The sequence below is a fragment of the Anolis carolinensis genome, chromosome 1, assembly GCF_035594765.1.
Source record: "Anolis carolinensis isolate JA03-04 chromosome 1, rAnoCar3.1.pri, whole genome shotgun sequence".
NCBI lineage: Eukaryota > Metazoa > Chordata > Lepidosauria > Squamata > Dactyloidae > Anolis > Anolis carolinensis.
Window position 1 is genome coordinate 329221767 of NC_085841.1, and position 15245 is coordinate 329237011.

A 15245-nucleotide genomic window follows, 5' to 3' on the forward strand; every position below is an offset into this window, starting at 1 on the left:
GCCCAATTGCAAAAAAAAATTACGAAAAAAAGTGGAGAGAAATAAAAAAGAAATTGGAAAGATGGGAAGGTTTACATCTTTCCTTGTTAGGGAAAATTGCGGTCATAAAAATGAAAGTTTTAGCCGAAGTGCTCTTCACCTTTAGAAATCTACCCATTCTCAACAACAAAAAAATATTGAATGAATGGCAGAGAGAAATCAACAAATTCATCTGGGGCAGAAAACGTGCGAGGATAAAGTTTTTATACATGAAAGACGATATACGGAGAGGAGGACTAGGAGTTCCCGACCTTCAGTTATACTATGATGCTGCAGCACTGGAATGGGTAAAGGAGTGGGCGATATTGCGGAAGACCAAGATACTAGCATTAGAAGGGCAGGACCTAAATAAAGGATGGCACGCATATTTATGGAAAAGAAAAGGGCATAAAGAAAGGAACTTCAACAATCACTACCTGAGAAAAGCATTATTAACAACATGGGAAAAATATAAAACTAGATTTTACAGGAAAACTCCTTTATGGCTTTCTCCCCTTGAGTCTGATCACATGAGAGAGGTCCCCAGGGAAAGATGGCTGACATATAAACAATTGATAAAAATAGACAATCAAGAAATAAGTTTAAAATCATATGAGGAAGTAAAAGAAATACAACCATCTATTACATGGTTAAACTATTGGCAGATTAGGGAAGGCTTTAAAATAGACAGCCAAGTAGGATTTGAGGGGAATGACAATATATGGGAAAAAGTTCTAAAGCTAGAAACGAAAGTAATCAAAGTTTTATACAAACAGCTGCTGATTTGGGAAACAGAAGAGACTTACATAAAAGAAAATATGATTACATGGGCAAGGGAGGTTGGACATACTATAATGCTGGAGGAATGGGAAAGATGCTGGCAAAAGAAATTAAAATATACGTACTCAACAATGTTAAAGGAAAGTTGGTATAAAATTTTCTTTAGGTGGTATATTACACCGGTTAAATTGGCAAAATTTCATAAGAATAAGAACGGGGCGGAATGCTGGAAATGCAGAAAAGAGAAGGGAGATGTTTTTCATATGTGGTGGGGGTGCAAGAAGATCAAATGGTTCTGGAAAACAATACAGAAGGAAATGGAGATCATAATGCAAACAAAAATTGTTATAAAACCAGAATATGTTTTATTAGGTCTAACGGACTTCTTCAAAGACTCAAATGATGAAAAACTGTTCATATACATGATAAGTGCAGCGAGAATGACAATTGCAAAACTCTGGAAAACTGCGGAGATACCATCACTAGAACAATGGACATTAAAATTGATGGACATAAAAAATATGGACACATTAACGCAGATAATTTCAAAGAAAACAGGGACAAAAACGGACTGGAACAAATTAAGCATTTATCTAAAGGGGAAAAAAATCTGGATATATAGAGGGAATTACTGCTAAAGAATAGACACTTTGGGGCCTTAAGAATATTGTTGCGGGAAAGAACTGGCAAAAACAAGACCTAAATTGCAGAGCAGGGGATCTGGAAGGAAATGTAAAGAGAAGAGAGGGTCGAGGGGGGTTGTGTGGGATTTGTTTTTCTTTCTTCTTCTTCTTCTTCTTCTTCTTCTTCTTTTTTTTTCTTTTTCTTTCTATCTGTACAGGTGGCCAACAAATGACTCTCTCTTTTTATTGTATCATTAAAATCACAAATAAAAAGTTAAAAAAAAGAAATAAAATAATATAATAATAATAATTAGTATGTTGTTGTTATTATTGTTGTTGCTGTTAACAGTATAATAATTTTAAAAAGGTATTTCCCCAACTGATTTTTATCTTTCCTAATGGATCGAATAGCTACTTTAACTTATTTATTTGCTTATCATTTCCTTTATCCATATCCACATACTCCTTTCCCTTTTTTGCAAAGACTGCAGAACGCACACTGATTTCGCATCCTTCATGCTTCCTGTTTTTCTGCATCTATTACAATGTCTTTACTTCTCACCCAATGGGAGATGCGTGACCCTTATCCACTGCCTGTTCAAGTATTACGAGCGCATAATGATTGGTATTGTGCAAAAAAGGGAAGAAATACGCAAGACAGCAGTTGTTTCTGAAATTACCAGCATAACCTCCACCTGATTGTTCAACAGCCATATAAAATCACTGAGCTCAACATTACCTTGGAAATCCTTTTAGTCAAACACCTTGCTCAGTGGAGGATTCAAATATTGCGTTACTCTGCCTATGCCATAGCTCAGCTCAGTACCAATTTGTATGGTGATGTATGTGCTGGCATCAGTATGAGGTCGGATAAGTTTTCTGTACCCGTCTCTGATGTTACAGCTTCAAGATATACTGCAATCGTGCACTCTGCTGCCAGGTAGCAATCTGAAGAGGATATGAGCACAAAAACACAACAAAGTATTATTTTGTAAATCTTCTTGCAGTGTTGATAGTCTAACCCACACTTCAAGTGAGTACCAGAAAATATATGACAGTTCCTAGTTCTCCTTAATGCATTAAGAGAGAGCATATGAAAGTCATTGTTACTGTTGACCCGGTGCAGACCTGGGTGAGAAGAAAGTTCAGGATAGTAATGAGTCTGTTGCACTTCCTCCAGACTTCATCTATATGGGTCGTTGCTGCCTATTCAAGCGGATGAAGTACTATGCTCAGAAAAACTATGTCTAACAAAAGCAATGGCACATAACATACAGAGTCTCACAGGGTAATGTCAGGGCCATCAGACATCCTCACTCTGCATTCATTGCAGGTTGTCTCAGAGATCCTGAGCAATTGGTGTCCTTTTCATTACTACAGGATAAATCTTAGGGAAACAGATTAGTTAGAGGAGCATCAGGGAGATTTCTAAAAATGTGAAAATGGCAACACCAAATTTAAGGAGCAGAGAAGCCCCGTTTAAGTGTAGAATCATAGAGTTCGACTAAACCACGAGAGTCATCTATTTCAACCACCTACCATGCAGGAATACACAGTCATACTGGAGAACCTAGAATTTCCTGGAGACATGTACTCACAGATTAAAAATATAGTGCTTTTTTATTCTTTTTGTAGTGGTTCTGCAATCCCAACCCCAGTGACTGTGGAGGGCCTACTGTATATTCAAAAAACAACATTATCACATTTTGATGCCATTTCAACAGTCATGGCTCTATTTTACGGAGCCTTGGACTCTGTAGTTTATGAGGCACCAAACTATAAATTGTAGGATTCTAAAGAATGGAGCCATGACAGTCAAAGTGGTATTAAACTGCTCCTGTTTCATATATATTTCCTTTTTCAAAGCACTCAAGCCACATTATCTTCCAATTAAGAAAATATGATGCTTCCACAGTTAATGTGATCATAATGTTGTGTGGGATTTTTGTTGTACAAGAATGACTGGTACCTATATGTTAGAATCAAACATCTTGTTTGAGAGGTCTTCATTGTCATGACTTCAGCCTTCACAGTTTATTGTCCAGCCTATCCAGGCTACAAATCTAACATAATGAGAAAATGGAAGTTTTAAAAAATATATATGTGTTAGTAATGATGTAGAAAATGTTTACTTATTTTACAGATGTGTCTAACACTACAGCTGAGACTGAAAGTTTGTAAACAGTAGCGATAGAAATAATAGCAGCTGTGGACAAAGCAAGGATAGGCAACATATTCCAGGTGCCTGGACTGTTTCTCTTTCCCAGAAGAAAGAGCTGACTTGCAGGAGCATGGCTTCAGAATGAGTTAAAGCTTCACTCAGGTCCTCCAATGATCCATATAAACTGCTTCCACTATCTTACCAGCAGCCAATTGACTTCATTCACAATCTCTACATACTCTCACTCATAGACTGGTTTCTATATGCATAATTCTATGTCACCGGTATCACATTGGTAATATCGACCGTCTCAGCTTTGAGTGGTTTCAGCATGGAGTATGGACCCATTTAGGGGGCAGAGGAAGGTCATTGTAATTAGTATAGGAGATCCTCTGAAGTGACTCTGAAGATGTTACCAACCAGGTCCCACCTAGTTTGGGAGCAGATGGTCCTGCCTTACTTCTGTCTGACAGGGGATCTGTCATTACCTGATTTTCACTGACTAGCAAATCTATCTACCAATGCATGGGTTGTTGTCAGAAGGCAAGCAGGTCAACTGATGCCTGAATCTGTACTCATGCTATGAACAGGTTTATTCAGCTATAACCAAATCAAGTTGTGGCCATTTCCATTTCAACAAAATGTAGTTTATATTAATTCTTGCTAAGCATCAAGCCCCTCACTTGCTTCTAGGCCCATACCTCTCAGTATTGGTATATTTCTATTCCTTGCCATGCACAGGAAGGAAAATAGCAATTCCAACTAAGCTTGACACTTCTAGCTTCAATCTAGAATTGCTCAAACTGTTTCTTTTCTACCACATCCAGTAATGGGGTCATCAAGTGGCAGGCCTGAGACAGAAGACGTAATAAGGCCTTTTCATCAATATTAATGCACAAATGGGTAAGAAAGGAAACTGCTGATGGTAAAGCAAGGGACAAAAGGAGGGCAGAGTAAATATGGCTTGGCATTTTCCACCTGCTGTCCTTTCTCTTAAGGCCTCAGGAAAGTGGAAGGATATTGATTCTTCAGTCCACTTCCCCCAATCCGAGATCTAGAACGTGTGATCCTCACATGGCCTCTTCATCTCTCATGTCCATTAGTGTCATTCACTCATCTGATAATTAGCAAACAGCTATCATCAGTAGTGATTTTGGAATGAACATTGAATTGGATGGGTGGAAGTGATGTTGTGTGGTATAGCACTCAAAATTGTCTGGATGTCTTCATTTACGGTATATTCTATGTATCGCTTTCACTTTTCTAGCCATCATTGTAGAATACTGCCCCTTGAATTCTGGTGTTTTGTAGGCTACATGCTATCTATAAGCACAATTTGACTTGAATATAGATTCTGATCCATTGCCCAGCATCATCAGCTCTACAGGTTGAGTATTCCTTATGCAAAATACTTGGGACTGAAAGTTTTGGAACATCTGCATTTGCATGTGTGTGCATGTACATCATATAAACAAATACATATCTTGTAGATGGGATTCAAGTCTAAACACAAAATTCATGTATGTATCATATACACATAGCCTGAAGATAATTCTATACACAATCTTTTACATAATATTGTGCATGAAACAAAGTTTGTGTACATTGAACCATTAGAAATCAAAAGTGTCATCTTAACTGTTCAGCCATTGGCAGGACGAACCCCGGTAAACACGCAGGGCGGTATATGTTGCCCGGATCCGTTCCCCCCGACAGGGTTTCGGGGGTCGGCTCGACGGGATGCTGGAGCCTCGTGTTCAGCTCCTCAAGTTGCTCAACTTGTATTTTAAAAAAAACCCTGAATCCTGAAAAAAGCCTTTCAAATTAGCAGTTTGCTGCTGTCAGACACAGCAGTCTCTTTTAGCAGCCAGTGAGCTGCCTACAAAACTGACTGTCCATCACTGATGCTATCAATTCAGATAAAATGCTGCAAATTTGCTGAGAACAAAAAAAAAAAAGACTCAGAGGATAGAAAAGCAAGAAAGAAATTGAAGGATCTTCAGGTGAACCTTGCAAAATATCATTTTTAGAAATAACTAGCTGTGCCCGGCCACGCGTTGCTGTGGCGAAATATGGTGGTATGGGAAATAAAGCATTGAGGAATTGGTGGTAGTTAAGGTAAAGGGTAAAGGTTTTCCCCTGACATTAAGTCCAGTCATGTCTGACTCTGGGGGTTGGTGCTCATCTCCATTTCTAAGCCGAAGAGCCGGCATTGTCCGTAGACTCCTCCAAGGTCATGTGGGATGACTGCATGGAGCGGCGTTACGTTCCCGCCGGAGCAGTACCTATTGATGCACTCACATTTGCATGTTTTTGAACTTCTGGGTTGGCAGAGGCTGGGGCTAACAGTGGGGGCTCTCTCCGCTCCCCCAATTCAAACCTGTGGCCTTTCGGTCCAGAAGTTCAGCAGCTCAGCGCTTTAACACACTGCGCCATCAGGGGATATTATTTCCTAAAGGTTTTGAATATACAATATTTCTGTTGGACGCAAGTATGAATGCTGTAATTAGGAAAATGATTAGGATGTAATGGCCTTGCAGCTTTAAAGCCTGGCTGTTTCCTCCCTGAGTGAATTTTTTGTTGGGAGGTGTTAGCTGGCCCTGATTCTTTCCTGTTTGGAATTCCCTTGTTTTCAGAGTGGTGTTGTTTGCGATATTTTATGTGCTTCTACTGTCTGTGGCCCTGAGAAAACAGAGGATTTGCCAGACTTTGATGATGGGAATACTTTGTTGGGAGGTGTTAGCTGGGCCCTGATTGATTCCTGTGTGGAATTCCCCTGTTTATTTACCGTCCTGGTTTTAGAGATGATATTGTTCTGCATTATTCTATCCCAGTAATTATTTCATATTAAAGTAGAATCTCACTTATCCAACATTCACTTATACAATGTTCTGGATTATCCAACGCAGTCTGCCTTTTCATAATCAATGTTTTTGTAGTCAGTGTTTTAAATTCATTGTGATATTTTAGTGGTAAATTTGTAAATACAGTACAGTAGAGTCTCACTTATCCAACATAAACGGGCCGGCAGAATATTGGATAAGCGAATATGTTGGATAATAAGGAGGCATTAAGGAAAAGCCTATTAAACATCAAATTAGGTTATGATTTTACAAATGAAGCACCAAAATATCATGTTAGACAACAAATTCGGCAGAAAAAGTAGTTCAATACACAGTAATGCTATGTAGTAATTACTGTATTTATGAATTTAGCACCAAAATATCATGATATATTGAAAACATTGACTACAAAAATGCATTGGATAATCCAGAACATTGGATAAGCGAGTGTTGGATAAGTGAGACTCTATTGTAATTACTACATAGCATTACTGCGCATGGAACTACTTTTTCTGTCAAATTTGTTGTATAATATGATGTTCTGGTGCTTAATTTGTATAATGATTACCTAATTTGATGTTTAATAGGCTTTTCCTTAATCCCTTCTTATTATCCAACATATTCACTTATCCTGCTGGCCTGTTTATGTTGGATAAGTGACAGTCTACTGTTTATTGATAATCTTATATTATCTGCTTAGAACTGGATTATATGAGGCCCCTTCTTCACAGCTGTATAAAATGCCCACTGAAGTGGATTATATGGAAGTGTGGAGTCAAGATAATCCAGTGCAAAGCAGATAATATAAGATTATAAATGGGTTATATAGCTGTGTGGAAGGGCCTTGAGTCTACACTGCTATATAATCCAGTGCAAATTAGATAGCCTAAGTCTGCCTGTCCCCTAACTGAACCCTGGCTGTCCCTTGGCTTGCTAGGAGTTGGTTGCTAGGAGACGAAGTGGGCAGAGATTAGCCCTCTAAACTGGCAGCAATTGGATAAAAAAAAATTATTGCTCTCCCTCTAATTAGGACTTTGTTTTTCTTTTCTTTTCGTCGTATCAACCTGGTGGCATGGATGATGGGTTGTGTTGTCAAATTTCGAGGTTGCGGGGCCTGTACTTTTGTTGTTTTGTGAGTCACCGTGATGCCATCACTCTTTTATATATATAGATAGAAAGTTCTAAGTGAGGCTGCCTGAACAGTAATGAATATATCCATACACATTGAGACAGTGAAATAAAATGCACTAGGAGAAAAAACGCAAAGGTAATAGCAATAGAACAGATCTCCATAATTTATCCTACAAACAGAAAACTAAACAACTAAGTATTCTACTGCAGTTATGAATTTTAGGACTGTCATTCTGTCCCCTTTTCTTGCCCAAAAACTGTATAAACATTGATGTTCTTTATGCTGAAGTCTACCAAATAAAAGATAAATCTGCACCAAATGCATATTATTCAGCCTTTGGCAGGTTATGTTTTAGCTGACCGATTATAGTTCTCATTCCAAGATTTTGTCAAAAGACACACAAGATTGCTTACCAACTTCTCAATTCCGGTTCACTTTCAGAGTGTCTTAATACATAACCAAATGCCAGAGAAATGCTAACAATCCGTACACAAGCATTCACACAACATCATCTATTGACAAGTAGTAATTCTGAATGTCACTGTATTCAGAGATAATACTCAACTCTGCCATATTCTCTGGTCATACCATCAGCATTGCATTGCACTGAAATTGCTGTTATTCCTGAGAAAAGCAGTGTCTCACTGAATCCACCTTTGCTATGTTCCCTGGGTCAATAATCCATCAATAATCTTGGGCCATCTAACTGAGCCTCTGCCTGTTCATCTCCTTTAGAAAGTCTCTCTCTTCCCTGTTACATCTTTCCTTCTCAGCATGCCACACATTTCCATCTTTTACTCTTTTTTTCCTTTTTAAACACTTCCAAAGTAGGTCACTGTTCCCTCTTGCCCTCTCATTTATTCTTCTTTTGCTAATCGGCACCCATATTTCCCTCCTTTCTCCCTTGTTCAGTTTATTCCATCTTTCTATTTAAATTTACGAGCTATTCATTTCACAGACAGGCTCAATAAAGAAAATATATGTAGGCAAAAAGAAATAGCACGGACCTTCTATTTCTCTACAACAAACTGAATTTATTTTGTCCACTCTCATTTTTAAAAGCATCCAGGCTTCAAATGAGGCGTGTAAGCACAAAGAGAATTAACATTACTGCAGATGCTAAAATGCTGATGAGGAAGATTGTCATCGAGTAAGATAACCAAACCCTCATCTTCCTTTTCGATAACCTATCATGAAAGTTAGCAAATATAGTAACAAAATATCTCAAGTTGTGCTTTTCCTCCCACATTTTAGATTTAAAATGAATATTTTGTTTGAGCAGCATTTACTTTGAAGTGCTGCCAAGAATTTTGAATCATTCTTTACTCCCCTAAGCAGCAAAGCAGCTGGTGGATTTGTCCCATTGGCATATCCAAGCTATGACTTGCCTTCTTTGACATATCCAAAAGATGTTGTTTGGCTGAGGATTTTTTAAAATCAGAACTTTCCAAGATTTACAAAGATCTCTGAAAGTTTGGAAGAAATTAAAAACTTTCAAATTTAGGGAATCCAGACAAAAGATTTTAGGTCCAAAGAATTTGGCTATGAGTACAGTACTTGTATATTCAGTTATGTGCATTCATGGAGCAGCTAAATGGCAGGTAGATAAAACATGATCCTTAGAACTTGTTGTTGCGGTCATGTTTCTTCAAGTGAACTTGACTTAGGCCAACCTTATCCTGGGTTTTGTTGTAGTTGCAAGATTTATTCAGACATGGTTTGCCCTTGCTGTCTTCTGAGGTCAAGAGAATGTGACTTGCTCAGGATGACCGAAAGAGTTTCCTTGACTAAGCAAACATTTGAACCATGTTCTCTCTAGAGTCTAGCACACAAAACACTACATTGCACAGATTCATGCTTGCTATACCAAAATGATTAAATGTGGCAGTCACAATGAACGAGAACAATTTTTTTCAGTTCATTTTTTAATAAGCTTTCCCTAATTTCGTCATTAACGCAAGGGAAACAATTAGATTTTAAAACTATTTGAATGTAGATGAAAGTGAAACTGACAGATTCATTTTCTTCATATTTCATCCAATGTCAGGAGGTGATAGGAATATGGAAAGCACTCTTGGGACAGGATTCAGAAAATACCTAGGCTCAGGATTATAGCAAGGTCACTTTGGGACAGATTTTCAGTGGTTCACTTGGTGTAGTTGCTCCATGCTCCACACTGTATAGGAATGCCAACTCATTTTTGGCATCTCTGAATCCCCTCAAAGTTTGTAGATCCCCCAGAAAAAATAGTTAAAACTTACATGTGAAAAAGGAGCTCCCGGTGACGTGGAAGGTTAAACCACAGAGCTGCTGAATTTGCTGACCGAAAGGTTGATAGTTCGAATCTGGGAGAGGGGTGAGTTCTCACTGTTAGCCGCAGCTTCTGCCAACCCAGCAGTTCAAAAACATGTAAATGTGAGTAGATCAGTAGATACCATTCCAGTGGGAAGGTAACAGCACTCCATGCAGGCATGCCGGCCACATGACCTTGGAGATGTCTACGGACAATGCAAGCTCTTCGGCTTAAATATGGAGTCTGACAGAACTAGACTTAATGTCAGGGGAAAACCTTTACCTTTACCTTACATGTGAAAAGCATCCCTGAATTGCCCCCAAATCACTCCAAATTCTTTCAAACTTGGCAATGTGCCTTTAAAACCCTGGTATCATCATAGCATATCACTAGTGGCTGAAGTATGATCGTCTTTCAGAAATAGAGTCTTTGTGGTAGGTCCATAAGTGACTGTAGAGACTTATTCTGGATCCACAAGGTCTTTCACAATGAGGACATCAATTTCCAGATGGAATGTGGTCCTGACAAGGGTTTGCTTCATGTGCCGCACTCCTGGCATGTTTCTCACTTTCTCTATTTGAGCCTCTTCAAAATCCACAGCACTGTTGGTAACAGCTGACCTCCAGGAATTCTAAGTTCTCAGTGTTTATGCCACACACTGGTATCACTAAACTGATTAAGGGGTGGGGTACAAAATGCAGCCTCCCAAGAAATACAAAGCAGAGCTGATTTCCTGTCTCTTCTGGACTGTATCTTCAGAAATTGTTGGTTGACAATGTGTTGACATACAACCTCACCTCATCACACAGGTTGATTGTCTGTCGTACACTGCTCCCCCTCCATTTTCAGCACGGAGCCCTTCACACTATGCACAGACACTTCCGTCCTTGCTGAAAAGGGAGAGGAAGCCAGGTAGCAACACTTCCCTCCAAGGAATGAGGGGCACAAAAAGGCAGCCAATGCAGGATGTGGAGCTCTGGGTTCTCCATGCCCCCTGCCAAAGTCCATAGATTTGTCACAATGCATGGTGAATCCATAGGCCTTTATGATGAGGCCCTACGCCCACTGAAGAGGCAAAAAGTAAGCTGTCCTCCCAATATACTTGCCCAGTCCAATACAGACTACTAAGAGAAGGGGACGGACCAAGGTCGTTTGCTCAAGGACTACACGAAATATGGAGTTTATGCTGGCTAGTAAATCTTTTGTTCCATACTATATGAGGGTTAGAGGAATTCTATACATATAATTCATTGCGATGCTCTGGTTTAATTTACAACGGTTAAAAGAAGCACCTTTGGGTTACATCAGGACTGATTTTTACTGTGCTAGATGCAATCTGTAGGCCATCCAAGACTGTTCCAGTTTCCTGTTTCTGCTTCATCAATATGACTTTTATACTGCACTTGACCCAAATCAGCTATACCAGTCAAACTGTAAAACTGAAAATGCCCAGATGCCTAAAATACCTTTCAATATAACATGCTAAAGTCATGCCATTCATCTGAAGGAAAAAGCAATGGGGAGGCAAAAATATTTGTTGTTGTTGTGTGCCTTCCAGTCATTTTCAATTTATGGAGGCCTTGTCATAAGCTATTCTTTGGATTATTTTGTTAAAGGGAGTCTGCCTTTAACTTTTTCCAAGGATGAGAGAATGTGACTTCTCCAAGGAAACCTAGTAGGTTTCCATGACCAAGGAGGTTTCTGTTTTTGTAAACATGTCTAGCTTAGGCCTGGTGGCTAGTCCTTGTTGTAAAAGTGCTGTGAGAAAGCTAAAGGCACATTTAGCTTACCACAGCTGCTGGAATGTAACTCCTTCAAAACTGTGAATTCCCTATCTTTATCCCTCCTCCCTTTTTTAGTTTGTGTGTGTGTGTGAAAATTACACAACTCTTGAGGGCTCAGAATCTGGCGAGACCAGGCTTTTCTTTCTGTAAGAGGTTTGGTACTGCACACTTCTGTGCTTCTGTGTTTCCAACAAACTGAAGCACCATACCTACAAAAATTTGAAATGTAAATGGAAAAATAAAGATGCCCTTTGCAATGAAAAGTGTTTTTTCTGTTTTAGTTATTCTGCAAAGCACAGTTCTGACTTGGAAACTTTGTTACTTTGTACTACCATGCATGGGCAGGATATCTTCCTGCAAAATGATCTTGCAAGAAAAGGATCCATTGAATTTAGGTGGGAAATCCATATCAGTGAACTTGGTATAGCAATTTGAATTTAAAAAGAAATCAGAGAGAAAAGGGAAAGTAATGACTTCTCAGGAGACATCTTCTCTGTCTGCCTCCAGGAAGTGTAAACGGCAGCAGATTGGGAACAGAGAACTGTAGAGGTCTGAAGGAACACCCGCAACACGACCACAACAGACTGCACTGGTTCCAAACTCGCTGTAGAAGCAGCTTCAGATTACTGCATGGATGAAAACACTTCTGAACACGTACCCAGTTACCTTAAAACACATTTCCCCCATTTTCTAAAAACAACTGCTTTAGCACAAGCAGAAAATTTGTTTTCAATGAGTTTAGGATGACATGATGTGATGGTATGTTTTTTATTCATGGTAATGAGCCCCCAATCTGAGTTACAAGCCTCATGCAGTAATGTCATTGTTTTATGATACCACATTTTTTAAAAAAATATTTTTTATTAAGAGAGAGAAAAGAAAAAGTTTTTAACTACTGTTCCGTCCCCCAGGACGATGGTTTGCCTTACTTATTGGTCGTTTGTTTGTTTTCCCTCCTTTGCATTTTGTTTCAGCCTCTGGCTGCAAAAGCCCAGGAAAGGTGGCTTGAAGTCTGCAAGAGCTGGCTGCAGTTTTCTTTGCAATGATTGGTCAAAGAGTACAACATCTTAGGACCGCCCTTTTTACCAGGGTCTAGTCTCCATTTTAGAGTTTCATTCTGGCTATAGTCTTCCAACGTGCTGGAGCTGTGCAAGGCTAACTGGGACAAATCATCCTCAAAACCAGGCCAATCTAAGCCTATCCAAATTAGATAAGTATTGAATTATACTGATCTGGAATAGGAAATCTAGTTAGAGGAGCAGGGTTATTCCATCGCTTCTAGAACTAATCTTTGCTGTAAAGATAGGGAAGGAAAGAGTTTCTCCTTCTAATATAGACAGCGTGATTAGGGTATAGTGGTTTTATAATCACCTTTGCCTTCTGGAACCAGGGATAATTCTGCAACTAAAACCTATGGAAATTTGTTTCATTTTCTGCAACTTTAAGATCTGTGCCAGGTTTACAACCTTGTATGAATAAACATCCTTTTTTGAAGTTCTCCAGACTCAGTCGTTCAATATTTTAGGACAGCTTATAGGGATTTGCAGTTCGCCCGGATAAAGGACGGCACGTTTCAGCTGTATAGTTTTTTTTTTTTATTGTCTGGCGGACCGCACAGTTTTGAGGACGATCAGCGGTTTTCCGCTTGAGCTAGCCTGCACGGCCATAGAGACTTTGATTTTGTTGGTCTGTTGCAGTGAAGCTTGCTGCCATTCCTTCAGCCTCTGCAGTATCCTGCTCTTCAGCTGCGGCTGTTTCTGCAATTGCACGGCTGTGCAAAACCCAGCAATCTACCCCGAGCTCCTTCGGTGGCTGGTATCGAGCCGCGGAGCTCCAGCAGCAGTCTTTGGGCTCACACAGAGGTGGTGAGTCCAGAAGCACCAGGCCGGGACCCAGATAAGCCTGGCAACTCCAAAAGAAAGTTCTGGCTGAGTCTTCACAGTGGCTAGGATCTCGGCCGGGACAGTCGCCCGGCGGTGGTGACCTGCCTCATGGTCCGGCGGTGGTGACCTGCCTCATCATCCTGCGGTGGTGACCTGCCTCATTGACCTGCGGCGGTGACCTGTCTCATCATCCTGCGGTGGTGACCTGCCTCATTGACCTGCGGTGGTGACCTGTCTCATCGTCCTGCGGTGGTGACCTCCCTTCACAGCGGGGAGGAGGCGTCTCTTCTCTCCTCCTTTCCAAAGCCAGCCTCGGTGCTCCTTCGGCGGCAGGCCTCGAGCCGCGGAGCACAAGGTGCTTGAAAATTTGGCGAAGTCGCCATTTTGGCAGTTTACGTCACTCGGGCAAGGGAGGTATCAAGTGGCAAGTTGCTGTCAGTTGGCATTTTGCAGCTTGCCTACCAAAGTTTGGCGCCAAAGGTCACAATCTTTGTAAAGTATAGTTACTTAGTGATATATATTGCTATGGTTAAGTGCTGTGAATTGTATTATATATTGAATTTGCTTTTATTGTAAATTTACTTGCTATTAAGAATACATAATGTCTATGCAATTTCAAGATGATGCAGATGGTATACCTCCTTCTGAGGCTGAAAGTAGGAATGAAAGGCCCCAAAGGATAAAGCACCCTTCAGCCAAGATGCTAGCCCATCTAATAGATGAAAAGGAGCTCCTCCATGTGAGGTTAGGTTCGGCATGGGAGCGAATTGTAACATTAATGGACAGAATTGAGAGCTTGGGTATTACAAGGGTGCCATCCATATTACAGACAGACCTTGAAGAGACCTTCGGTATTTGGAGGGGTTTGGTGTCTAAGATAGTCCAGGTCCTCGAGCGCATTAACGCCAAGGATTCAGAGTTAGAAATAGTGAGTGTCTTAGCTGACACTAATGAGAAAGAAAATAAGGTGAGGGCAATTCTAGATGCCTTGGAATTTAGTTCTCCATCTGTTAATCTAAGGTCTGAGCCAAAAGGAAATCAGTCTTCCTTATGCAGCCATGAGACCAATCTTTTAAAATCGCCTGCTGTGGCACTTAGTCTTAAGTCCAACCGCTCTAGCCAGGTATCTAAACTAAGGGAGTGTGCATCATCTAAACATAGCCACTCTAGCAAGTCTTCTGCTGCTGGGAGTGCCATCTCTTCCCTAGCTGCCTTGCACATTAAGGAGGCTGCACGTCTAGAGCTAAAGAGCAAGGTAGCGGGGGCGGAGGCTGATGCTAAGGCAGCTGATCTCACCCTTCCCTTTAAAGAAGAAGAGCAACGACTGCAAATAGAACAGGCCCGTAGACAAAGCGAAATGCAAATAGAACAGGCCCGTAGACAAAGCGAAATGCAAATGGAACAGGCCCAAAGGCAAGGTGAAATAGAAATGCTTAGAATAAGGATGGATGCTACTGCCAAAAAGGTAAGGGCTGAGACTTTGGCCAAGGCCCTAATTGAGCCACTCACAGAAGAAAATGTAAGTCAGTTGCCGAAGCAGGACCCTTCTTCCAAGGTGCTTGTGCATCTTAATAGCTTAAACAGCCAGTTTTCGGATGAGGAACAGGAAGACTTCTCTCCTTACCCAGAGCAGGGCCCCAAAGTCACTTTTGAGTTTCCTGCAGAGCAGAGCGTCATAGCGGGGAGCTCACCCTTGCCCGAGCTACCTGTGCCTCCTGCTAAATCCCT